We start from the raw sequence: 25845 nt of genomic DNA on the forward strand, positions 1-25845 counted from the left end.
AGTGTGTGTGTCTGTGTGTGTGTGTCTGTGTGTGTGTGTGTCAGTGTGTGTGTTTGTGTGTGTGTGTGTCTGTGTGTGTGTGTCTGTGTGTGTCTGTGTGTATGTGTGTGTGTGAGTGTCTGTGTGAGTGTGTGTGTGAGTGTGTGTGTCTGTGTGTGTGTGTCTGTGTGTGTGTGTGTCAGTGTGTGTGTTTGTGTGTGTGTGTGTCTGTGTGTGTGTGTCAGTGTGTGTGTTTGTGTCTGTGTGTGTGTTTGTTTGTGTGTGTGTCTGTGTGTGAGTGTCTGTGTGTGTGTGAGTGTGTGTGTGTCTGTGTGTGTGAGTGTCTGTGTGTGTGTGTCTGTGTGTGTGTGTGTCTGTGTGTGTGTGTGTCTGTGTGTGTGTGAGTGTCTGTGTGTGTGTCTGTGTGTGTGTCAGTGTGTGTGTGTGTGAGTGTCTGTGTGTGTCTGTGTGTGTGTGTGTGTGTCTGTGTGTGTGTGTGTCTGTGCGTGTGTGTGTGTCAGTGTGTGTGTTTGTGTGTGTTTGCGTGTGTGTGTGTCAGTGTGTGTGTTTGTGTGTGTGTTTGTGTGTGTGTGTGTCAGTGTGTGTGTTTGTGTGTGTGTGTGTGTGTGTCTGTGTGTGTGTGTGTGTCTGTGCGTGTGTGTGTGTCAGTGTGTGTGTTTGTGTGTGTGTGTGTGTGTGTTTGTGTGTGTTTGCGTGTGTGTGTACACGATATCCGAAGTGTTATTCACAGAGTTAGATTTTCTAAACCCAATGGTTGAAAACCCCCAGTTCTTTTTAAGATAACCTCAAAGGGCATTGACACACAGATATTATGTTTCCGCTTCCAATTCAGTCTCAAAACCATGACTGATTTTGTTTATCACATAAAGATATCAGTATGAAAGGTTATCACAGTCTCTGTGGTTTCGTTCCGTTAGTTTCTGTCTATAAATCCGGCTTGTTTTTAATAAAATTCTGGTAATATTGAAGTGAAAAGTGTTATGTTGCAGAGGTTAGTGATTTTACAGGTCCTTATGTATTTATGGTGGACAGAGTTGGGAATAGTTTGAAATATGTTTTAAGTGCAGGAATAAACAGAGTCAGGAACAAGAGAGAGTCTCGAGTGTCAGAAAGCGTTTGGGGTAATTGAATTTAGGAGAAGGATGTTGATAAATTGAGTTGGAACAGAGCAATTGATTGAATTCTGTGACCCAACTCACTGAAGGATAACGTGCAGTGAATAGGAATTAAAATAACGGGAGATATTTCAGTCTGAGCCTAATGCCGGTGAGGTGACCAGAGTCCACGGTGAGGATATACCTGGCATACCCTCCTGGTAACTCATTTATGGATCTTTGCTCATATTCAGAACCTAATATAGAAATAACTAACGGAGAGGGTCGAGGGAGTAACAGAGAGGGTCGAGGGAGTAATGGAGGGTCGAGGGAGTAATGGAGAGGGTCGAGGGAGTAACAGAGAGGGTCGAGGGAGTAATGGAGGGTCGAGGGAGTAATGGAGAGGGTCGAGGGAGTAACGGAGAGTGTTGAAGGAGTAACGGAGGGTTGAGGGAGTAACGGAGAGGGTGGAGGGAGTAACGGAGAGGGTCGAGGGAGTAACGGAGAGGGTCGAGGGAGTAACGGAGGGTGGAGGGAGTAACGGAGAGGGTCGCTGAGGGGAGTGCGGTTGATGTTGTGTATATGGACTTTGAAAAGGCATTTGATAAAGTGCCACATAATAGACTAGCAAAATTAAAGGCCATGGGATTAAAGGGACAGTGCAGATACAAAATTGGTTAAAGGACAGAAAGCAGAGAGTAGTGGTGAACGGTTGTTTTTCAGACTGGGGGAAGTTTACAGTGGTGTTCCCCAGGGGTCAGTATTAGGACCACTGCTCTTTTTGATATATATTAATGACCTGGACTTGGGTATAGAGGGTATAATTTCAAAGTTTGCAGATGACACGAAACTCTGAAATGTAGTAAACAGTGAGGAGGATAGGAACAGACTTCAGGAGGACACAGACAGACTGGTGAAATGGGCAGACACATGGCAGATGGAATTTAATGCAGAGAAGTGTGAAGTGATTCATTTTGGTAGGAAGAATGAGGAGAGGCAACACAAACTAAAGGGTACAATTTTACAGGGGGTGCAGGAACAGAGAGACCTGGGGGTGTATGTACACAAATCATTGAAGGTGGCAGGACAGGTTGAGAAGACTGTTAAAAAAGCATATGGGATCCTGGGCTTTATTAATAGAGGCATAGAGTACAAAAGTAAGGAAGTCATGATGAACCTTTATAAAACAGCTGGTTCGGCCACAACTGGAGTATTGTGTCCAGTTCTGGGCACCGCACTTTAGGAAAGATGTGAAGACCATAGAGAGGATGCAGAAGAGATTTACTAGAATGATTCCAGGGATGAGGGACTTCAGTCACATGGATAGACTGGAGAAGCTGGGGTTGTTCTCCAGAGAAGGTTAAGGGGAGATTTAATCGAGGGGTTCAAAATCAGGAAGGGTTTTGATCGAGTAAATAAGGAGAAACTGTTTCCAGTGGCAGGAGGGTCGGGAACCAGAGGACACAGATTTAAGGTGATTGGTAAAAGAACCAGAGGGGGAGATGAGGAGAATGTTTTTTACGCAGCGAGTTGTTCTGATCTGGAATTCACTGCCTGAAAGGGCGGTGGAAGCAGATTCAGTAATAAATTTCAAAAGGGAATTGGAGAAATAGTCGAAGGGGAAAAATTTCAGGGTTTTGGAGAAAGAGCAGGGGAATGGGATTAATTGGATAGTTCATTCAAAAAGCCTCCTTCTGGGCTGTGTGATTTTGTGATGAAATCACTGGGTCACCTTTACATGTTCAGTGTGTGTGTATCTGTGTATAATTGTGTAAAGTTACATTTTCTGTTCAGAATAGACATCCTGCAAGAAAAGCCATGAAATTTAATATTGTAAACCTTTATATATAGGGTCGCGACTCGTATACCCGTTACCGACCCAGTCAGGAACGGGTCTGTAACAGGACGGACTGTCCCGTTACCGACCCAGTCAGGAACGGGTCTGTAACAGGACGGACTGTCCCGTTACCGACCCAGTCAGGAACGGGTCTGTAACAGGACGGACTCTCCCGTTACCGACCCAGTCAGGAACGGGTCTGTAACAGGACGGACTCTCCCGTTACCGACCCAGTCAGGAACGGGTCTGTAACAGGACGGACTGTCCCGTTACCGACCCAGTCAGGAACGGGTCTGTAACAGGACGGACTGTCCCGTTACCGACCCAGTCAGGAACGGGTCTGTAACAGGACGGACTGTCCCGTTACCAACCCAGTCAGGAACGGGTCTGTAACAGGACGGACTGTCCCGTTACCGACCCAGTCAGGAACGGGTCTGTAACAGGACGGACTGTCCCGTTACCGACCCAGTCAGGAACGGGTCTGTAACAGGACGGACTGTCCCGTTACCGACCCAGTCAGGAACGGGTCTGTAACAGGACGGACTGTCCCGTTACCGACCCAGTCAGGAACGGGTCTGTAACAGGACGGACTGTCCCGTTACCGACCCAGTCAGGAACGGGTCTGTAACAGGACGGACTGTCCCGTTACCGACCCAGTCAGGAACGGGCCTATAACAGGACGGACTGTCCCGTTACCGACCCAGTCAGGAACGGGCCTGTAACAGGACAGACTGTGTAATTCTTTGTGATCTTGATATGAACTGTGATAAGCTGTAGATATTTGCTGATTGCTTGTCCGGAGATGTACATTGAGTGGATACGTACATAGACATAGTTTCTGTATATATTGGGCAGATTGATGGCCCCTGCAGGTAAGAATTGACTGAGCAGCTCAGAAACGCTCAATAGTTGGAGTGGTGATTGAGAGCGTTTCCAGATTAGCGTTTGCAGAAATGTTGTTTTTGATTCTGAGCCTAATACCGATGGCAGTTTTACGAATCGTACTGAGTGGCAGTTTTACTGTTGTTTGTCGAAAGACTGACAGATTTCAGTGTGCGAAGAGGCTAATTGGCCTCAGAGATTTATTTCTTCAGATATTTGCAGGTAGTTTAAAGTCCTGCCATTGGTTCACATTCTGCATTATAAACTCTCTGGCCTGTTCTGAATTTGGTTGGTGCGTTCACTAAATCCTCTACAGAATATATTAAACCAAACAGGAGGCTGCAAAGTTCTCTTGGGGTAAGGGAATTTTCATTTGAAAAGATTGTTTCAAAGTGGAGTACAACTTTCTGCTTTTTCCATGTTTGTTTCTGAAAACCCAGCCTGAGAATTTGTGTCTCTCCAAGCTGCTTCATTGGTTTAATCTCAACCACAAGCTGAAAGCCGGTTTTATAATTGATATTAGACTTTGAATTGATATTTCCAATTAAGAACGAGGCAGTCTCACCCTTTGATGTGGGATATTGTTTCGAGGTACACGCAGTATTGTGTGACGTACGATTATTGTTGACGCAGGAGCTGGACGGAAGACGGTAACAGGAGCTGAGGTGTCGGGGAGTTTTTACAGAACATTCTAGGTCCGAGCGAAACTCGCTCCATTAATCTACGTATATATACAGAGTGTCAATTCGGAAAAACGCCCAGACATCGCAACCATCGGAAGGCTGAAATTCGCTTCTACGTTTTGTCGTTGGAGATTTTCCAGCTACTGTTTAAACTGACTGTAAACAGTGAGTTCGAAAGGACTTGCCGCTGATTGTAAGTTTATAATTCGATGTCGCATCGCGTACAATATCCAAACTGTGCAATAATATACACTGGGTCAGGGAGTGCTTTGTGTGGACTGTGGACAATGAGAGATGGAAGGGAAGGATGGTCAGGGCAGAAAAGTGACATCGGCTCAAATACATGGCTCAGGGTCAGTGGGTCAGTCTAAAGGATGGGATTGGTCAGTGGGTCAGTCTAAAGGATATGATTGGTCAGTGGGTCAGTCTAAAGGATGGGATTGGTCAGTGGGTCAGTCTAAAGGATGGGATTGGTCAGTGGGTCAGTCTAAAGGATATGATTGGTCGGTGGGTCAGTCTAAAGGATGTGATTGGTCAGTGGGTCAGTCTAAAGGATGGGATTGGTCAGTGGGTCAGTCTAAAGGATATGATTGGTCAGTGGGTCAGTCTAAAGGATGGGATTGGTCAGTGGGTCAGTCTAAAGGATATGATTGGTCGGTGGGTCAGTCTAAAGGATGTGATTGGTCAGTGGGTCAGTCTAAAGGATGGGATTGGTCAGTGGGTCAGTCTAAAGGATATGATTGGTCAGTGGGTCAGTCTAAAGGATGTGATTGGTCAGTGGGTCAGTCTAAAGGATGGGATTGGTCAGTGGGTCAGTCTAAAGGATATGATTGGTCAGTGGGTCAGTTTAAAGGATGTGATTGGTCAGTGGGTCAGTCTAAAGGATATGATTGGTCAGTGGGTCAGTCTAAAGGCTGTGATTGGTCAGTGGGTCAGTCTAAAGGATGTGATTGGTCAGTGGGTCAGTCTAAAGGATGGGATTGGTCAGTGGGTCAGTCTAAAGGATGGGATTGGTCAGTGGGTCAGTTTAAAGGATGTGATTGGTCAGTGGGTCAGTTTAAAGGATGTGATTGGTCAGTGGGTCAGTCTAAAGGATGGGATTGGTCAGTGGGTCAGTCTAAAGGATGGGATTGGTCAGTGGGTCAGTTTAAAGGATGTGATTGGTGAGTGGTTCAGTTTAAAGGATGTGATTGGTCAGTGGGTCAGTTTAAAGGATGGGATTGGTCAGTGGGTCAGTTGAAAGGATGTGATTGGTCAGTGGGTCAGTGTAAAGGATGGGATTGGTCAGTGGGTCAGTGTAAAGGATGTGATTGGTCAGTGGGTCAGTTTAAAGGATGGGATTGGTCAGTGGGTCAGTTTAAAGGATGGGATTGGTCAGTGGGTCAGTTTAAAGGATGTGATTGGTCAGTGGGTCAGTTTAAAGGATGTGATTGGTCAGTGGGTCAGTTTAAAGGATGTGATTGGTGAATGGGTCAGTTTAAAGGATGTGATTGGTCCGTGGGTCAGTTTAAAGGATGTGATTGGTCAGTGGGTCAGTTTAAAGGATGTGATTGGTGAGTGGGTCAGTTTAAAGGATGTGATTGGTCCGTGGGTCAGTTTAAAGGATGTGATTGGTCAGTGGGTCAGTTTAAAGGATGTGATTGGTCAGTGGGTCAGTTTAAAGGATGTGATTGGTCAGTGGGTCAGTTTAAAGGATGTGATTGGTGAGTGGGTCAGTTTAAAGGATGTGATTGGTGAGTGGGTCAGTTTAAAGGATGTGATTGGTCAGTGGGTCAGTTTAAAGGATGTGATTGGTCAGTGGGTCAGTTTAAAGGATGTGATTGGTGAGTGGGTCAGTTTAAAGGATGTGATTGGTCAGTGGGTCAGTTTAAAGGATGTGATTGGTCAGTGGGTCAGTTTAAAGGATGTGATTGGTCAGTGGGTCAGTTTAAAGGATGTGATTGGTCAGTGGGTCAGTGTAAAGGATGTGATTGGTCAGTGGGTCAGTTTAAAGGATGTGATTGGTGAGTGGGTCAGTGTAAAGGATGGGATTGGTCAGTGGGTCAGTTTAAAGGATGTGATTGGTCCGTGGGTCAGTTTAAAGGATGTGATTGGTCAGTGGGTCAGTTTAAAGGATGTGATTGGTGAGTGGGTCAGTTTAAAGGATGTGATTGGTCCGTGGGTCAGTTTAAAGGATGTGATTGGTGAGTGGGTCAGTTTAAAGGATGTAATTGGTCAGTGGGTCAGTTTAAAGGATGTGATTGGTCAGTGGGTCAGTTTAAAGGATGTGATTGGTCAGTGGGTCAGTTTAAAGGATGTGATTGGTCAGTGGGTCAGTTTAAAGGATATGATTGGTGAGTGGGTCAGTTTAAAGGATGTGATTGGTGAGTGGGTCAGTTTAAAGGATGTGATTGGTCAGTGGGTCAGTTTAATGGCCGGTGTTTGTGTATTGGTCAGTTTAAAGGCTGATGGATTTGATAAATTTAATGGTGTGTTTTATAAATTGATTTGTTTTATAAAGTTTACATGGAATTACGTGGGTTGTTCAGCCAAGAAACAGGCCATTCGGCCCCACAGGTCTGTGCTGGTGTTTATTCTCCACACGAGCCTCCTCTCTCCCGACTCCATCTCACCCTATCAGCCTGTCCTTCTATTCCTTTCTCCCTCATGTATTTATCCAGCTTCCCCTTAAATCCATCTCTGTTATTCCCCTCAACCACTCCCTGTGGGAGCGAGTTCCACATTCTCACCACTCTCTGGGTGAAGAAGTTTCTCCTGAATTCCCGATTGGATTTATTACTGACTATCTTATATTTATGGCCCCGAGTTCTGGTCTCCCCCACAAGTGGAAACATCTTCTCTACGTCTTCTCTACATCTTAAAGACCTCTATCAGGTCACCCCTCAGTCTTTTCTTTTCTAGGGAAGAGAGCCCCAGCCTGCTCAGTCTTTCCTGATAGTTATAACATCTCAGTTCTGGTATCATCCTAGGAAATCTGTGTTTGCAACTTCTCCTGTGCCTCTAAATCCTTTTTTTAAACTGTGCACAGGACTCCAGGTGTGGTCTAACCAAGGTTCTATCCAAGTTTAACATAACTTCTCTGCTTTTCAATTCTATCCCTCTAGAAATGAACCCCAGTGCTTGGTTTGCTTTTTTTATAGCCTTATTAACCTGTTTTTTTTTGGTTGTTCATGGGATGTGGGCGTCTCTGGCGAGGCCGGCATTTATTGCCCATCCCTAATTGCCCTTGAGAAGGTGGTGGTGAGCCGCCTTCTTGAACCGCTGCAGTCCGTGTGGTGAAGGTTCTCCCACAGTGCTGTTAGGAAGGGAGTTCCAGGATTTTGACCCATTTATTTAGATTTATAAAACACACAAATGGATTGATAAAAGACAGCAAACGTAACTAAAGGATTGATTAAGAAAGGGAAGATAGATTATGAAAATAAATTAGCAAAAAATATAAAAACAGATAGCAAGAGTTTCTATAGTTATATAAAAAGAAAAAGGGTGGCTAAGGCAAACATAGGTCCCTTAGAGGATGAGACCGGGAAATTAATGGTGGGAAACATGGAGATGGCAAAAATGCTGAACAAATATTTTGTTTCAGTCTTTACGGTAGAGGACACTAAGAATATCCCAACACTGGACAAACAGGGGGCTCTATGGGGGGAGGAGCTAAATACGATTAAAATCACTAAGGAATTGGTACTCAGTAAATTAATGGGACTCAAGGCGGATAAATCCCCTGGACCTGATGGCTTACATCCTAGGGTCTTGAGGGAAGTGGCAGTAGGGATTGTGGATGCTTTGGTAATAATTTTCCAAAATTCTCTGGACTCGGCAAAGGTCCCGGCAGATTGGAAAACTGCTAATGTAACACCCTTATTTAAAAAGGGTAGTAGGCAGAAGGCTGGAAATTATAGACCAGTTAGCCTAACATCTGTGGTGGGTAAAATTTTGGAGTCTATTATTAAGGAGACAGTAGCGGAACATTTGGATAAACATAATTTAATAGGACAAAGTCAGCATGGCTTTACGAAGGGGAAGTCATGTCTGACAAATTTGCTTGCGTTCTTTGAGGACATAACGTACAGGGTGGATAAAGGGGAACCAGTGGACATAGTGTATTTGGACTTCCAGAAGGCATTCGACAAGGTGCCACATAAAAGATTATTGCTCAAGATAAAGAATCACTGGATTGGGGGTAATATTCTGGCATGGGTGGAGGATTGGTTATCTAACAGGAAGCAGGGAGTTGGGATAAACGGTTCATTCTCGGACTGGCAACCAGTAGCCAGTGGTGTTCCACAGGGGTCGGTGCTGGGTCCCCAACTCTTTACAATCTATATTAACGATTTGGAGAAGGGGACCGAGTGTAACATATCAAAGTTTGCAGATGATACAAAGATGGGAGGGAAAGTAGAGAGTGAGGAGGACATAAAAAACCTACAAGGGAATATAGACAGGCTGGGCGAGTGGGCGGAGATTTGGCAGATGCAATACAATATTGGAAAATGTGAGGTTATGCACTTTGGCAGGAAAAATCAGAGAGCAAGTTATTATCTTAATGGCGATAAACTGGAAAGTACTGCAGTACAAAGGGATCTGGGGGTCCTAGTGCAAGAAAATCAAAAAGTTGGTATGCAGGTGCAGCAGGTGATCAAGAAGGCCAACGGAATGTTGGTTTTTATTGCTAGGGGGACAGAATATAAAAACAGGGAGGTATTGCTGCAGTTATATAAGGTATTGGTGAGACCGCACCTGGAATACTGCATACAGTTTTGGTCTCCATACTTAAGAAAAGACATACTTGCTCTCGAGGCAGTACAAAGAAGGTTCACTCGGTTAATCCCGGGGATGAGGGGGCGGACATATGAGGAGAGGTTGAGTAGATTGGGACTCTACTCATTGGAGTTCAGAAGAATGAGAGGCGATCTTATTGAAACATATAAGATTGTGAAGGGGCTTGATCGGGTGGATGCGGTAAGGATGTTCCCAAGGATGGGTGAAACTAGAACTAGGGGGCATAATCTTAGAATAAGGGGCTGCTCTTTCAAAACTGAGATGAGGAGAAACTTCTTCACTCAGAGGGTGGTAGGTCTGTGGAATTTGCTGCCCCAGGAAGCTGTGGAAGCTACATCATTAAATAAATTTAAAACAGAAATAGACAGTTTCCTAGAAGTAAAGGGAATTCGGGGTTATGGGGAGCGGGCAGGAAATTGGACATGAATTTAGATTTGAGGTTAGGATCAGATCAGCCATGATCTTATTGAATGGCGGAGCAGGCTCGAGGGGCCGATTGGCCTACTCCTGCTCCTATTTCTTATGTTCTGAAATAGATTTATAAAACACACAAATAGATTTATAAAACACACAAATAGATTTATAAAACACACAAATAGATTTATAAAACACACAAATAGATTTATAAAACACACAAATAGATTTATAAAACACACAAATAGATTTATAAAACACACAAATAGATTTATAAAATGCAAAATAGATTTATAAAACACACAAATAGATTTATAAAACACACAAATAGATTTATAAAATGCAAAATAGATTTATAAAACACACAAATAGATTTATAAAACAAATAGATTTATAAAACACACAAATAGATTTATAAAACAAATAGATTTATAAAACGCACAAATAGATTTATAAAACAAATAGATTTATAAAACGAAAAATAGATTTATAAAACACACAAATAGATTTATAAAACACGCAAAATAGATTTATAAAACACACAAATAGATTTATAAAACAAATAGATTTATAAAACGCACAAATAGATTTATAAAACACGCAAAATAGATGAATAAAACACACAAATAGATTTATAAAACGCACAAATAGATTTATAAAACACACAAATAGATTTATAAAACACACAAATAGATTTATAAAACACACAAATAGATTTATAAAATACACAAATAGATTTATAAAACAAATAGATTTATAAAACACACAAATAGATTTATAAAACACACAAATAGATTTATAAAACAAATAGATTTATAAAACGCACAAATAGATTTATAAAACACACAAATAGATTTATAAAACAAATAGATTTATAAAACGCACAAATAGATTTATAAAACACACAAACAGATTTATAAAACACACAAATAGATTTATAAAACAAATAGATTTATAAAACACACAAATAGATTTATAAAACAAATAGATTTATAAAACACACAAATAGATTTATAAAACACACAAATCGATTTATAAAACACACAAATAGATTTATAAAACACACAAATAGATTTATAAAACAAATAGATTTATAAAACACACAAATAGATTTATAAAACACACAAATAGATTTATAAAACAAATAGATTTATAAAACACACAAATAGATTTATAAAACGCACAAATAGATTTATAAAACACACAAATAGATTTATAAAACACACAAATAGATTTATAAAACACACAAATAGATTTATAAAACACACAAATAGATTTATAAAACACACAAATAGATTTATAAAACACACAAATAGATTTATAAAACACACAAATAGATTTATAAAACAAATAGATTTATAAAACGCACAAATAGATTTATAAAACACGCAAAATAGATTTATAAAACAAATAGATTTATAAAACACACAAATAGATTTATAAAACACACAAATAGATTTATAAAACAAATAGATTTATAAAACGCACAAATAGATTTATAAAACACACAAATAGATTTATAAAACAAATAGATTTATAAAACACACAAATAGATTTATAAAATGCAAAATAGATTTATAAAACACACAAATAGATTTATAAAACACACAAACAGATTTATAAAACACACAAATAGATTTATAAAACAAATAGATTTATAAAACACACAAATAGATTTATAAAACACACAAATAGATTTATAAAACAAATAGATTTATAAAACGCACAAATAGATTTATAAAACACACAAATAGATTTATAAAACAAATAGATTTATAAAACTCTCAAATAGATTTATAAAACACACAAATAGATTTATAAAACACACAAATAGATTTATAAAACACACAAATAGATTTATAAAACACACAAATAGATTTATAAAACAAATAGATTTATAAAACACACAAATAGATTTATAAAACACACAAATAGGTTTATAAAACACACAAATAGATTTATAAAACACACAAATAGATTTATAAAACACACAAATAGGTTTATAAAACACACAAATAGATTTATAAAACACACAAATAGATTTATAAAACACACAAATAGATTTATAAAACACACAAATAGATTTATAAAACACACAAATAGATTTATAAAACAAATAGATTTATAAAACGCACAAATAGATTTATAAAACACACAAATAGATTTATAAAACAAATAGATTTATAAAACGCACAAATAGATTTATAAAACGCACAAATAGATTTATAAAACAAATAGATTTATAAAACGCACAAATAGATTTATAAAACAAATAGATTTATAAAACGCACAAATAGATTTATAAAACAAATAGATTTATAAAACGCACAAATAGATTTATAAAACAAATAGATTTATAAAACGCACAAATAGATTTATAAAACAAATAGATTTATAAAACGCACAAATAGATTTATAAAACAAATAGATTTATAAAACGCACAAATAGATTTATAAAACGCACAAATAGATTTATAAAACACACAAACAGATTTATAAAACACACAAACAAATTTATAAAACAAATTGGTTTGTAAAACACACAAATAGATTTATAAAACAAACAGATTTATAAAACACACAAATAGATTTATAAAACACACAAACAAATTTATAAAACACAGAAAAAGATTTATAAAAAAATAGATTTATAAAACAAATAGATTTATAAAACACACAAATAGATTTATAAAACACACAAATAGATTTATAAAACACACAAATAGATTTATAAAACACACAAATAGGTTTATAAAACAAATAGATTTATAAAACACACAAATAGATTTATAAAACAAATAGATTTATAAAACACACAAATAGATTTATAAAACACGCAAATAGATTTATAAAACAAATAGATTTATAAAACACACAAATAGATTTATAAAACAAATAGATTTATAAAACACACAAATAGATTTATAAAACAAATAGATTTATAAAACACACAAATAGATTTATAAAACAAATAGATTTATAAAACACACAAATAGGTTTATAAAACAAATAGATTTATAAAACACACAAATAGGTTTATAAAACAAATAGATTTATAAAACACACAAATAGGTTTATAAAACAAATAGATTTATAAAACACACAAATAGATTTATAAAACACACAAATAGATTTATAAAACACACAAATAGGTTTATAAAACACACAAATAGATTTATAAAACACACAAATAGATTTATAAAACACACAAATAGGTTTATAAAACACACAAATAGATTTATAAAACACACAAATAGATTTATAAAACACACAAATAGATTTATAAAACACACAAATAGATTTATAAAACGCACAAATAGATTTATAAAACACACAAATAGATTTATAAAACAAATAGATTTATAAAACGCACAAATAGATTTATAAAACGCACAAATAGATTTATAAAACAAATAGATTTATAAAACACACAAATAGATTTATAAAACAAATAGATTTATAAAACGCACAAATAGATTTATAAAACGCACAAATAGATTTATAAAACAAATAGATTTATAAAACGCACAAATAGATTTATAAAACGCACAAATGGATTTATAAAACACACAAATAGATTTATAAAACACACAAACAAATTTATAAAACAAATTGGTTTGTAAAACACACAAATAGATTTATAAAACAAACAGATTTATAAAACACACAAATAGATTTATAAAACACACAAATAGATTTATAAAACGCACAAATAGATTTATAAAACGCACAAATAGATTTATAAAACGCACAAATAGATTTATAAAACGCACAAATAGATTTATAAAACACACAAACAGATTTATAAAACACACAAACAAATTTATAAAACAAATTGGTTTGTAAAACACACAAATAGATTTATAAAACAAACAGATTTATAAAACACACAAATAGATTTATAAAACACACAAATAGATTTATAAAACACACAAACAGATTTATAAAACACACAAACAAATTTATAAAACAAATTGGTTTGTAAAACACACAAATAGATTTATAAAACGCACAAATAGATTTATAAAACACACAAACAAATTTATAAAACACAGAAAAAGATTTATAAAAAAATAGATTTATAAAACACACAAATAGATTTATAAAACAAATAGATTTATAAAACACACAAATAGATTTATAAAACAAATAGATTTATAAAACACACAAATAGATTTATAAAACAAATAGATTTATAAAACACACAAATAGATTTATAAAACAAATAGATTTATAAAACACACAAATAGATTTATAAAACAAATAGATTTATAAAACGCACAAATAGATTTATAAAACACACAAATAGATTTATAAAACACACAAATAGATTTATAAAACAAATAGGTTTATAAAACACACAAATAGATTTATAAAACAAATAGGTTTATAAAACACACAAATAGATTTATAAAACAAATAGGTTTATAAAACACACAAATAGATTTATAAAACACACAAATAGATTTATAAAACACACAAATAGATTTATAAAACAAATAGGTTTATAAAACACACAAATAGATTTATAAAACAAATAGGTTTATAAAACACACAAATAGATTTATAAAACAAATAGGTTTATAAAACACACAAATAGATTTATAAAACACACAAATAGATTTATAAAACACACAAATAGATTTATAAAACACACAAATAGATTTATAAAACACACAAATAGATTTATAAAACACACAAATAGATTTATAAAACAAATAGGTTTATAAAACACACAAATAGATTTATAAAACAAATAGGTTTATAAAACACACAAATAGATTTATAAAACACACAAATAGATTTGTAAAACACACAAATAGATTTATAAAACAAATAGATTTATAAAACAAATAGATTTATACAACACACAAATAGATTTATAAAACACACAAATAGATTTATAAAACACACAAATAGATTTATAAAACACACAAATAGATTTATAAAACACGCAAATAGATTTATAAAACACGCAAATAGATTTATAAAACACACAAATAGATTTATAAAACACGCAAATAGATTTATAAAACACACAAATAGATTTATAAAACACGCAAATAGATTTATAAAACACACAAATAGATTTATAAAACTCTCAAATAGATTTATAAAGCACACAAATAGATTTATAAAACACGCAAATAGATTTATAAAACGCAAAATAGTTTTATAAAACACGCCAAGATCAGCCATGATCTTATTGAATGGCGGACCAGGCTCAAGGGGCCGATTGGCCTACTCCTGCTCCTATTTCTTATGTTCTTAAATAGATTTATAAAACACACAAATAGATTTATAAAACAAATAGATTCATAAAACACACAAATAGATTTATAAAACACACAAATAGATTTATAAAACACACAAATAGATTTATAAAATGCAAAATAGATTTATAAAACACACAAATAGATTTATAAAACAAATAGATTCATAAAACACACAAATAGATTTATATAACAAATAGATTTATAAAACACACAAATAGATTTATAAAACAAATAGATTTATAAAACACGCAAATAGATTTATAAAACACACAAATAGATTTATAAAACACACAAGTCGATTTTTGAAACATTGTTATCAAAGATTGGTGCAAGGATTGAGAAGCAGAGGACACAGATTTAATGTGATCAGCAAAAGAACCAAAGGTGACTTGAAGATAAACTTTTTTACGCAGCGAGTGGTTATGGTCCAGATTGCACTGCCTGAAATGGTGCTGGCAGCAGATTCAATCGTGGCTTTCAAAAAGGAATTGGATTCAAAAGGACTTGAAGGGAAAAGATTTGCAGGGCTTCGGGGAAAGAGCGGGGGAATGGGACTAACTGGATCGCTCTTACAAAGAGCTGGTACAGGCTTAATGGGTCGAATGGCCCCCTTCTGTGCTGTAACCATTCTATGATTCTATGAAAACAAATAGATTAATAAAACAAATAGGAAAGATAATGGAATCTTTACTCAAAGATGTAATAGAAAAACATCCAGAAACTGAAAATATAATAAAGAATAGTCAGCACGGATTTCAAAGGCTTGACCAAACTTATTGAATTCGTCGAAGAAGTAACAGAAAGAGTAGACAAGGGTAATGTAGTAGATGTAATATATTTGGGTTTTCAAAAGGCCTTCGATAAGGTACCACCTTGTAGATTCATGACTAAGGTCTGAGCATGTGGAGTCAGGGGACAGGTAGCAGAATGGATAGCAAGCTGGCTACAAAACAGAAAACAGAGAGGAGAGGTTAAAGGTAGTTACTCAGACTGGGAAAAGGTGGGAAGTGGTGTTCCCCAGGGATCGGTGCTGGGACCGCTGTTGTTCACCATTTACATCAATGACCCGGACTCAGGAAGTACAATTTCAAAATTTGCGGATGACACCAAATTGGGAGGTGTAGTTAATACCGAGGAGGTCAGCGACAAAATACAGGAAGACATTAATAAACTTGCAGAATGGGCGTGTAATTGAGAAATGAATTTCAATATAGATAAGAGTGAGGTATCACATTTTGGTGGGAAGAATAAGGAGGCCACACACTGCTTGGATAATAAGAGTCTAAATGGTGTCGAGGAGCAGAGGGATCTAGGGGTACAGATACACAAATCACTAAAAGTAGCGACGCAGGTTAATAAGGCCATAAAAAAAGCAAACCAAGCACTGGGGTTCACTTCCAGAGGGATAGAATTGAAAAGCAGAGAAGTTATGTTAAACTTGTATAGAACCTTGGTTAGACCACACCTGGAGTCCTGTGCACAGTATTATAGAAAAGATATAGAGGCACAGGAGAAGGTGCAAAAAAGATTTACTAGGATGATACCAGAACTGAGAGGTTATAACTGTCAGGAAAGACAGAACAGGCTGCGGCTCTTTTCTCTAGAAAAGAGAAAGTTGAGGGGTGACCTGATAGAGGTCTTTAAGATTATGAAAGGGTTCGATAGGGCAGACGTAGAGAAGATATTTCCACTTTGTGGGAGAGACTAGAACCAGAGGTCATAAATATAAGATAGTCAGTAATGAATCCAATAGAAAATTCAGGAGAAACTTCTTTACCCAGAGAGTGGTGAGAATGTGGAACTCACTCCCACAGGGAGTGGCTGAGGGGAATAACATAGATGGATTTAAGGGGAAGTTAGATAAGAACATCAGGGAGAAAGGTATAGAAGGATGATAGGGTGAGATGAAATAAGGAGGGAGGAGGCTCGTGTGGAGCATAAACACCAGCAGAGACCAGATGGGCTGAATGGCCTGTTTCTGTGCTGTAGGCGCAATGTAACTCAATGTTTCATGAATCTATTTGTGTGTTTTATAAATGTATTTGTGTGTTTTATAAATCTATTTGTGTGTTTTAAAAATCTGTTTGTGTGTTTTATAAATGTATTTGTGTGTTTTATAAATCTATTTGTGTGTTTTATAAATGTATTTGTGTGTTTTATAAATCTATTTGTGTGTTTTATAAATCTATTTGTGTGTTTTAAAAATCTGTTTGTGTGTTTTATAAATGTATTTGTGTGTTTTATAAATCTATTTGTGTGTTTTATAAATCTATTTGTGTGTTTTAAAAATCTGTTTGTGTGTTTTATAAATGTATTTGTGTGTTTTATAAATCTATTTGTGTGTTTTATAAATCTATTTGTGTGTTTCATGAATCTATTTGTGTGTTTTATAAATGTATTTGTGTGTTTTATAAATGTATTTGTGTGTTTTATAAATCTATTTGTGTGTTTTAAAAATCTGTTTGTGTGTTTTATAAATGTATTTGTGTGTTTTATAAATCTATTTGTGTGTTTTATAAATCTATTTGTGTGTTTTAAAAATCTGTTTGTGTGTTTTATAAATGTATTTGTGTGTTTTATAAATCTATTTGTGTGTTTTATAAATCTATTTGTGTGTTTTATAAATGTATTTGTGTGTTTTATAAATCTATTTGTGTGTTTTATAAATCTATTTGTGTGTTTTAAAAATCTGTTTGTGTGTTTTATAAATGTATTTGTGTGTTTTAAAAATCTGTTTGTGTGTTTTATAAATGTATTTGTGTGTTTTATAAATCTATTTGTGTGTTTTATAAATCTATTTGTGTGTTTTATAAATCTATTTGTGTGTTTTATAAATCTATTTGTGTGTTTCATGAATCTATTTGTGTGTTTTATAAATGTATTTGTGTGTTTTATAAATGTATTTGTGTGTTTTATAAATCTATTTGTGTGTTTTAAAAATCTGTTTGTGTGTTTTATAAATGTATTTGTGTGTTTTATAAATCTATTTGTGTGTTTTATAAATCTATTTGTGTGTTTTATAAATCTATTTGTGTGTTTTATAAATCTATTTGTGTGTTTTATAAATCTATTTGTGTGTTTTATAAATCTATTTGTGTGTTTTATAAATCTATTTGTGTGTTTCATGAATCTATTTGTGTGTTTTATAAATCTATTTGTGTGTTTTATAAATCTATTTGTGTGTTTTATAAATCTATTTGTGTGTTTCATGAATCTATTTGTGTGTTTTATAAATCTATTTGTGTGTTTTATAAATCTATTTGTTTTATAAATCTATTTGTGTGTTTTATAAATCTATTTGTGTGTTTTATAAATCTATTTGTGTGTTTTATAAATCTATTTGTGTGTTTCATGAATCTATTTGTGTGTTTTATAAATCTATTTGTGTGTTTTATAAATCTATTTGTGTGTTTTATAAATGTATTTGTGTGTTTTATAAATCTATTTGTGTGTTTTATAAATCTATTTGTGTGTTTTATAAATCTATTTGTGTGTTTTATAAATCTATTTGTGTGTTTTATAAATGTATTTGTGTGTTTTATAAATCTATTTATGTGTTTTATGAATCAATTTGTGTGTTTTATAAATCTATTTGTGTGTTTTATAAATCTATTTGTGTGTTTTATAAATGTATTTGTGTGTTTTATAAATCTATTTGTGTGTTTTATAAATCTATTTGTGTGTTTTATAAATGTATTTGTGTGTTTTATAAATCTATTTGTGTGTTTTATAAATCTATTTGTGTGTTTTATAAATCTATTTGTGTGTTTTATAAATCTATTTGTGTGTTTTATAAATCTATTTGTGTGTTTCATGAATCTATTTGTGTGTTTTATAAATCTATTTGTGTGTTTTATAAATCTATTTGTGTGTTTTATAAATGTATTTGTGTGTTTTATAAATCTATTTGTGTGTTTTATAAATCTATTTGTGTGTTTTATAAATGTATTTGTGTGTTTTATAAATCTATTTATGTGTTTTATGAATCAATTTGTGTGTTTTATAAATCTATTTGTGTGTTTTATAAATCTATTTGTGTGTTTTATAAATGTATTTGTGTGTTTTATAAATCTATTTGTGTGTTTTATAAATCTATTTGTGTGTTTTATAAATGTATTTGTGTGTTTTATAAATGTATTTGTGTGTTTTATAAATCTATTTGTGTGTTTTATGAATCAATTTGTGTGTTTTATAAATCTATTTATGTGTTTTATGAATCAATTTGTGTGTTTTATAAATCTATTTGATTTATAAATCTATTTGTGTGTTTTATAAATCTATTTGTGTGTTTTATAAATGTATTTGTGTGTTTTATAAATCTATTTATGTGTTTTATGAATCAATTTGTGTGTTTTATAAATCTATTTGTGTGTTTTATAAATCTATTTATGTGTTTTATGAATCAATTTGTGTGTTTTATAAATCTATTTGATTTATAAATCTATTTGTGTGTTTTATAAATCTATTTGTATGTTTTATAAATCTATTTGTTTTATAAATCTATTTGTGTGTTTTATAAATCTATTTGTGTGTTTTATAAATCTATTTGTGTGTTTCATGAATCTATTTGTGTGTTTTATAAATCTATTTGTGTGTTTTATAAATCTATTTGTGTGTTTTATGAATCTATTTGTGTGTTTTATAAATGTATTTGTGTGTTTTATAAATCTATTTATGTGTTTTATGAATCAATTTGTGTGTTTTATAAATCTATTTGTGTGTTTTATAAATCTATTTGTGTGTTTTATAAATGTATTTGTGTGTTTTATAAATGTATTTGTGTGTTTTATAAATCTATTTGTGTGTTTTATAAATCTATTTGATTTATAAATCTATTTGTGTGTTTTATAAATCTATTTGTGTGTTTTATAAATCTATTTGTGTGTTTCATGAATCTATTTGTGTGTTTTATAAATCTATTTGTGTGTTTTATAAATCTATTTGTGTGTTTTATAAATCTATTTGATTTATAAATCTATTTGTGTGTTTTATAAATCTATTTGTGTGTTTTATAAATGTATTTGTGTGTTTTTTAAATCTATTTGTGTGTTTTATAAATGTATTTGTGTGTTTTATAAATCTATTTGTGTGTTTTATAAATGTATTTGTGTGTTTTATAAATCTATTTGTGTGTTTTATAAATGTATTTGTGTGTTTTATAAATCTATTTGTGTGTTTTATAAATGTATTTGTGTGTTTTATAAATCTATTTGTGTGTTTTATGAATCTATTTGTGTGTTTTATGAATCAATTTGTGTGTTTTATAAATCTATTTGTGTGTTTTATAAATCTATTTGTTTTATAAATCTATTTGTGTGTTTTATAAATCTATTTGTGTGTTTTATAAATCTATTTGTGTGTTTCATAAATCTATTTGTGTGTTTTATAAATCTATTTGTGTGTTTCATAAATGTATTTGTGCGTTTTATAAATCTATTTGTTTTATAAATCTATTTGTTTTATAAATCTATTTGTGTGTTTTATAAATCTATTTGTGTGTTTCATAAATCTATTTGCGTGTTTTATAAATCTATTTGTTTTTTAAATCTATTTGTGTGTTTTATAAATCTATTTGTGTGTTTTATAAATCTATTTGTGTGTTTTATAAATCTATTTGTGTGTTTTATAAATGTATTTGTGTGTTTCATAAATCTATTTGTATGTTTTATAAATCTATTTGCGTGTTTTATAAATCTATTTGCGTGTTTTATAAATGTATTTGTGTGTTTTATAAATCTATTTGTGTGTTTTATAAATCTATTTGTGTGTTTTATAAATCTATTTGTGTGTTTCATAAATCTATTTGTGTGTTTCATAAATCTATTTGTGTGTTTTATAAATCTATTTGCGTGTTTTATAAATGTATTTGTGTGTTTTATAAATCTATTTGTTTTATAAATCTATTTGCGTGTTTTATAAATCTATTTGTGTGTTTCATAAATCTATTTGTGTGTTTATAAATCTATTTGCGTGTTTTATAAATCTGTTTGTGAGTTTTATAAATCTATTTGTGTGTTTTATAAATCTATTTGTTTTATGAATCTATTTGTGTGTTTTATAAATCTGTTTGTTTTATAAATCTATTTGTGTGTTTTATAAATCTATTTGTTTTATAAATCTGTTTGTGTGTTTTATAAATCTATTTGTTTTATAAATCTATTTGTGTGTTTTATAAATCTATTTGTTTTATAAATCTATTTGTTTTATAAATCTATTTGTGTGTTTTATGAATCTATTTGTGTATTTTATAAATCTATTTGTGTGTTTTATAAATCTATTTGTTTTATAAATCTGTTTGTGTGTTTTATAAATCTATTTGTGTGATTTATAAATCTATTTCTGTGTTTTATAAATCTATTTGTTTTATAAATCTATTTGTGTGTTTTATAAATCTGTTTGTTTGTTTTATAAATCTATTTGTTTTATAAATCTGTTTGTGTGTTTTATAAATCTATTTGTGTGATTTATAAATCTGTTTGTGTGTTTTATAAATCTATTTCTGTGTTTTATAAATCTATTTGTTTTATAAATCTATTTGTGTGTTTTATAAATCTATTTGTTTTATAAATCCATTTGTGTGTTTTACAAATCTATTTGTGTGTTTTATAAATCTATTTGTTTTATAAATCTATTTATGTGTTTTATAAAGCTATTCGTTTCATAAATCTTTTTGTGTGTTTTATAAATCTATTTGCGTGTTTTATAAATCTATTTATGTGTTTTATAAATCTATTCGTTTTATAAATCTTTTTGTGTGTTTTATAAATCTATTTGCGTGTTTTATAAATCTATTTGTGTGTTTTATAAATCTATTTGTGTGTTTTATAAATCTATCTGTTTTATAAATCTGTTTGTGTGTTTTATAAATCTATTTGTGTGTTTTGTAAATCTATTTGTGTGATTTATAAATCTCTTTGTTTTATAAATCTGTTTGTGTGTTTTATAAATCTATTTGTGTGTTTTATAAATCTTTTTGTGTGTTTTATAAATCTATTTGTGTGTTTTGTAAATCTATTTGTGTGTTTTGTAAATCTTTTTGTGTGTTTTATAAATCTATTTGTGTGTTTTGTAAATCTATTCGTGTGTTTTATAAATCTTTTTGTGTGTTTTATAAATCTATTTGTGTGTTTTGTAAATCTTTTTGTGTGTTTTATAAATCTATTTGTGTGTTTTGTAAATCTATTTGTGTGTTTTATAAATCTTTTTGTGTGTTTTATAAATCTATTTGTGTGTTTTATAAATCTATTTGCGTGTTTTGTAAATCTATTTGTGTGTTTTATAAATCTATTTGTGTGTTTTATAAATCTATTTGTGTGTTTTATAAATCTATTTGTGTGTTTTATAAATCTATTTGTGTGTTTTGTAAATCTATTTGTGTGTTTTATAAATCTATTTGTGTGTTTTATAAATCTTTTTGTGTGTTTTATAAATCTATTTGTGTGTTTCATGAATCTATTTGTGTGTTTTATAAATCTATTTGTGTGTTTTATAAATCTATTTGTGTGTTTTATAAATCTATTTCTGTGTTTTATAAATCTATTCGTTTTATAAATCTTTTTGTGTGTTTTATAAATCTATTTGTGTGTTTTGTAAATCTATTTGTGTGATTTATAAATCTGTTTGTGTGTTTTATAAATCTATTTGTGTGTTTTATAAATCTATTCGTTTTATAAATCTATTTGTGTGTTTTATAAATCTATTTGTGTGTTTTATAAATCTATTCGTTTTATAAATCTGTTTGTGTGTTTTATAAATCTATTTGTGTGTTTTATAAATCTATTCGTTTTATAAATCTATTTGTGTGTTTTATAAATCTATTTGTGTGTTTTATAAATCTATTCGTTTTATAAATCTTTTTGTGTGTTTTATAAATCTATTTGCGTGTTTTATAAATCTATTTGTGTGATTTATAAATCTGTTTGTGTGTTTTATAAATCTTTTTTGGTGTTTTATAAATCTATTTGCGTGTTTTATAAATCTATTTGTGTGATTTATAAATCTATTTGTGTGTTTTATAAATCTATTTGTGTGATTTATAAATCTGTTTGTGTGTTTTATAAATCTTTTTGTGTGTTTTATAAATCTATTTGCGTGTTTTATAAATCCATTTGTGTGTTTTATAAATCTATTTGTGTGTTTTATAAATCTATTTGTTTTATAAATCTTTTTGTGTGTTTTATAAATCTATTTGTGTGTTTTATAAATCTATTCGTTTTATAAATCTTTTTGTGTGTTTTATAAATCTATTTGCGTGTTTTATTAATCTATTTGTGTGTTTTATAAATCTATTTGTGTGTTTTATAAATCTATTTGTGTGTTTTATAAATCTATTTGTTTTATAAATCTTTTTGTGTGTTTTATAACTCTATTTGTTTTATAGATCTTTTTGTGTGTTTTATAAATCTATTCGTTTTATAAATCTTTTTGTGTGTTTTATAAATCTATTTGTGTGTTTTATAAATCTATTTGTTTTATAAATCTGTTTGTGTGTTCTATAAATCTATTTGTGTGTTTTATAAATCTATTTGTGTGTTTTATAAATCTATTTGTTTTATAAATCTATTTGTGTGTTTTATAAATCTATTTGTGTGTTTTATCAATCTATTTGTGTGTTTTGTAAATCTATTTGTGTGTTTTATAAATCTTTTTGTGTGTTTTATAAATCTATTTGTGTGTTTTGTAAATCTATTTGTGTGTTTTATCAATCTATTTGTGTGTTTTATAAATCTATTTGTGTGTTTTATCAATCTATTCGTTTTATAAATCTATTTGTATGTTTTATAAATCTATTTGTGTGTTTTATAAATCTATTTATGTGTTTTATCAATCTATTTGTGTGTTTTATAAATCTATTCCTTTTATAAATCTTTTTGTGTGTTTTATAAATCTATTTGTGTGTTTTATCAATCTATTTGTGTGTTTTATCAATCTATTTGTGTGTTTTATAAATCTATTCCTTTTATAAATCTTTTTGTGTGTTTTATAAATCTATTTGTGTGTTTTATCAATCTATTTGTGTGTTTTATCAATCTATTTGTGTGTTTTATAATTCTATTCCTTTTATAAATCTTTTTGTGTGTTTTATAAATCTATTTGTGTGTTTTATCAATCTATTTGTGTGTTTTATAAATCTATTCCTTTTATAAATCTTTTTGTGTGTTTTATAAATCTACTTGTGTGTTTTATAAATCTATTTGTGTGTTTTATAAATCTATTTGTGTGTTTTATCAATCTATTTGTGTGTTTTATAAATCTATTTGTGTGTTTTATAAATCTATTTATGTGTTTTAAAAATCTATTTGTTTTATAAATCTATTTGTGTGTTTTATAAATCTATTTGTGTGTTTTATAAATCTATTTGTGTGTTTTATCAATCTATTTGTGTGTTTTATAAATCTATTTGTGTGTTTTATAAATCTATTTATGTGTTTTAAAAATCTATTTGTTTTATAAATCTATTTGTGTGTTTTATAAATCTATTTGTGTGTTTTATAAATCTATTTGTGTGTTTTATAAATCTATTTGTTTTCTAAATTTATTTGTGTGTTTTATAAATCTATTTGTGTGATTTATAAATCTGTTTTATAAATCTATTTGTGTGTTTTATAAATCTATTTGTTATATAAATCTATTTGTGTGTTTTATAAATCTATTTGTTTTATAAATCTATTTGTGTGTTTTATAAATCTATTTGTTTAATAAATTTATTGGTGTGTTTTATAAATCTATTTGTGTGATTTATAAATCTATTTGTTTTATAAATCTATTTGTGTGTTTTATAAATCTATTTGTTTTATAAATCTATTTGTGTGATTCATAAATCTATTTGTGTGTTTTATAAATCTATTTGTGTGATTCATAAATCTATTTGTTTTATAAATCTATTTGTGTGTTTTATAAATCTATTTGTTTTATAAATCTATTTGTGTGTTTTATAAATCTATTTGTGTGTTTTATAAATCTATTTGTTTTATAAATCTATTTGTGTGTTTTATAAATCTATTTGTTTTATAAATCTATTTGTGTGATTCATAAATCTATTTGTGTGTTTTATAAATCTATTTGTGTGATTCATAAATCTATTTGTGTGTTTTATAAATCTATTTGTGTGTTTTATAAATCTATTTGTGTGTTTTTTAAATCTATTTGTGTGATTCATAAATCTATTTGTGTGTTTTATAAATGTATTTGTGTGATTCATAAATCTATTTGTGTGTTTTATAAATATATTTGTTTTATAAATCCATTCTTGTGTTTTTGAATCTATTTGTGTCTTTTTAAAATCTATTTGCGTGTTTTATAAATCAATTTTGTGTTTTGTAAATCTATTTGTCTGTTTTGTTAATGTATTTGTGTGTTTTATAAATATATTTGTTTTATAAATCCATTCTTGTGTTTTATAAATCTATTTGTGTGTTTCATAAATCTGTGTGCCTTCTAAATCTATTTGCATGTGTTTTTTTTTATTCGTTCATGGGATGTGGGCATCGCTGGCGAGGCCGGCATTTATTGCCCATCCCTAATTGCCCTTGAGAAGGTGGTGGTGAGCCGCCTTCTTGAACCGCTGCAGTCCGTGTGGTGACGGTTCTCCCACAGTGCTGTTAGGGAGGGAGTTCCAGGATTTTGACCCAGCGACGATGAAGGAACGGCGATATATTTCCAAGTCGGGATGGTGTGTGACTTGGAGGGGAACGTGCAGATGGTGTTGTTCCCATGTGCCTGCTGCCCTTGTCCTTCTCGGTTAGAGGTCCCGGTATAAATCTATTTGTGTGTTTTATAAATCTATTTGTTTTATAAATCTATTTGTGTGTTTTATAAATCTATTTGTTTTTTCAATCTATTTATGTGTTTTATCAATCTATTTGTGTGTTTTATAA

The 25845-nt window shown here is 31.0% G+C and overlaps 1 long non-coding RNA gene across 2 annotated transcripts in view; it reads left to right on the forward strand.

Annotated features, from left to right (window-relative positions):
• Window positions 1-910: 910 nt before the first annotated feature.
• Window positions 911-25845, forward strand: part of LOC137311393 (uncharacterized) — a 39662-nt gene continuing 14727 nt past the window's right edge. The window contains exons 1-2 of one of the 2 annotated variants that reach the window (XR_010960340.1): window positions 911-991; window positions 4447-4689. This is a non-coding gene — a long non-coding RNA (uncharacterized lncRNA). Of the gene's footprint in view, window positions 992-4082; window positions 4171-4446; window positions 4690-25845 lie in introns of those variants that run through there. The other variant, XR_010960341.1, reaches the window with a different exon arrangement.

Source organism: Heptranchias perlo, unplaced genomic scaffold, assembly GCF_035084215.1.
Source record: "Heptranchias perlo isolate sHepPer1 unplaced genomic scaffold, sHepPer1.hap1 HAP1_SCAFFOLD_333, whole genome shotgun sequence".
Lineage (NCBI taxonomy): Eukaryota > Metazoa > Chordata > Chondrichthyes > Hexanchiformes > Hexanchidae > Heptranchias > Heptranchias perlo.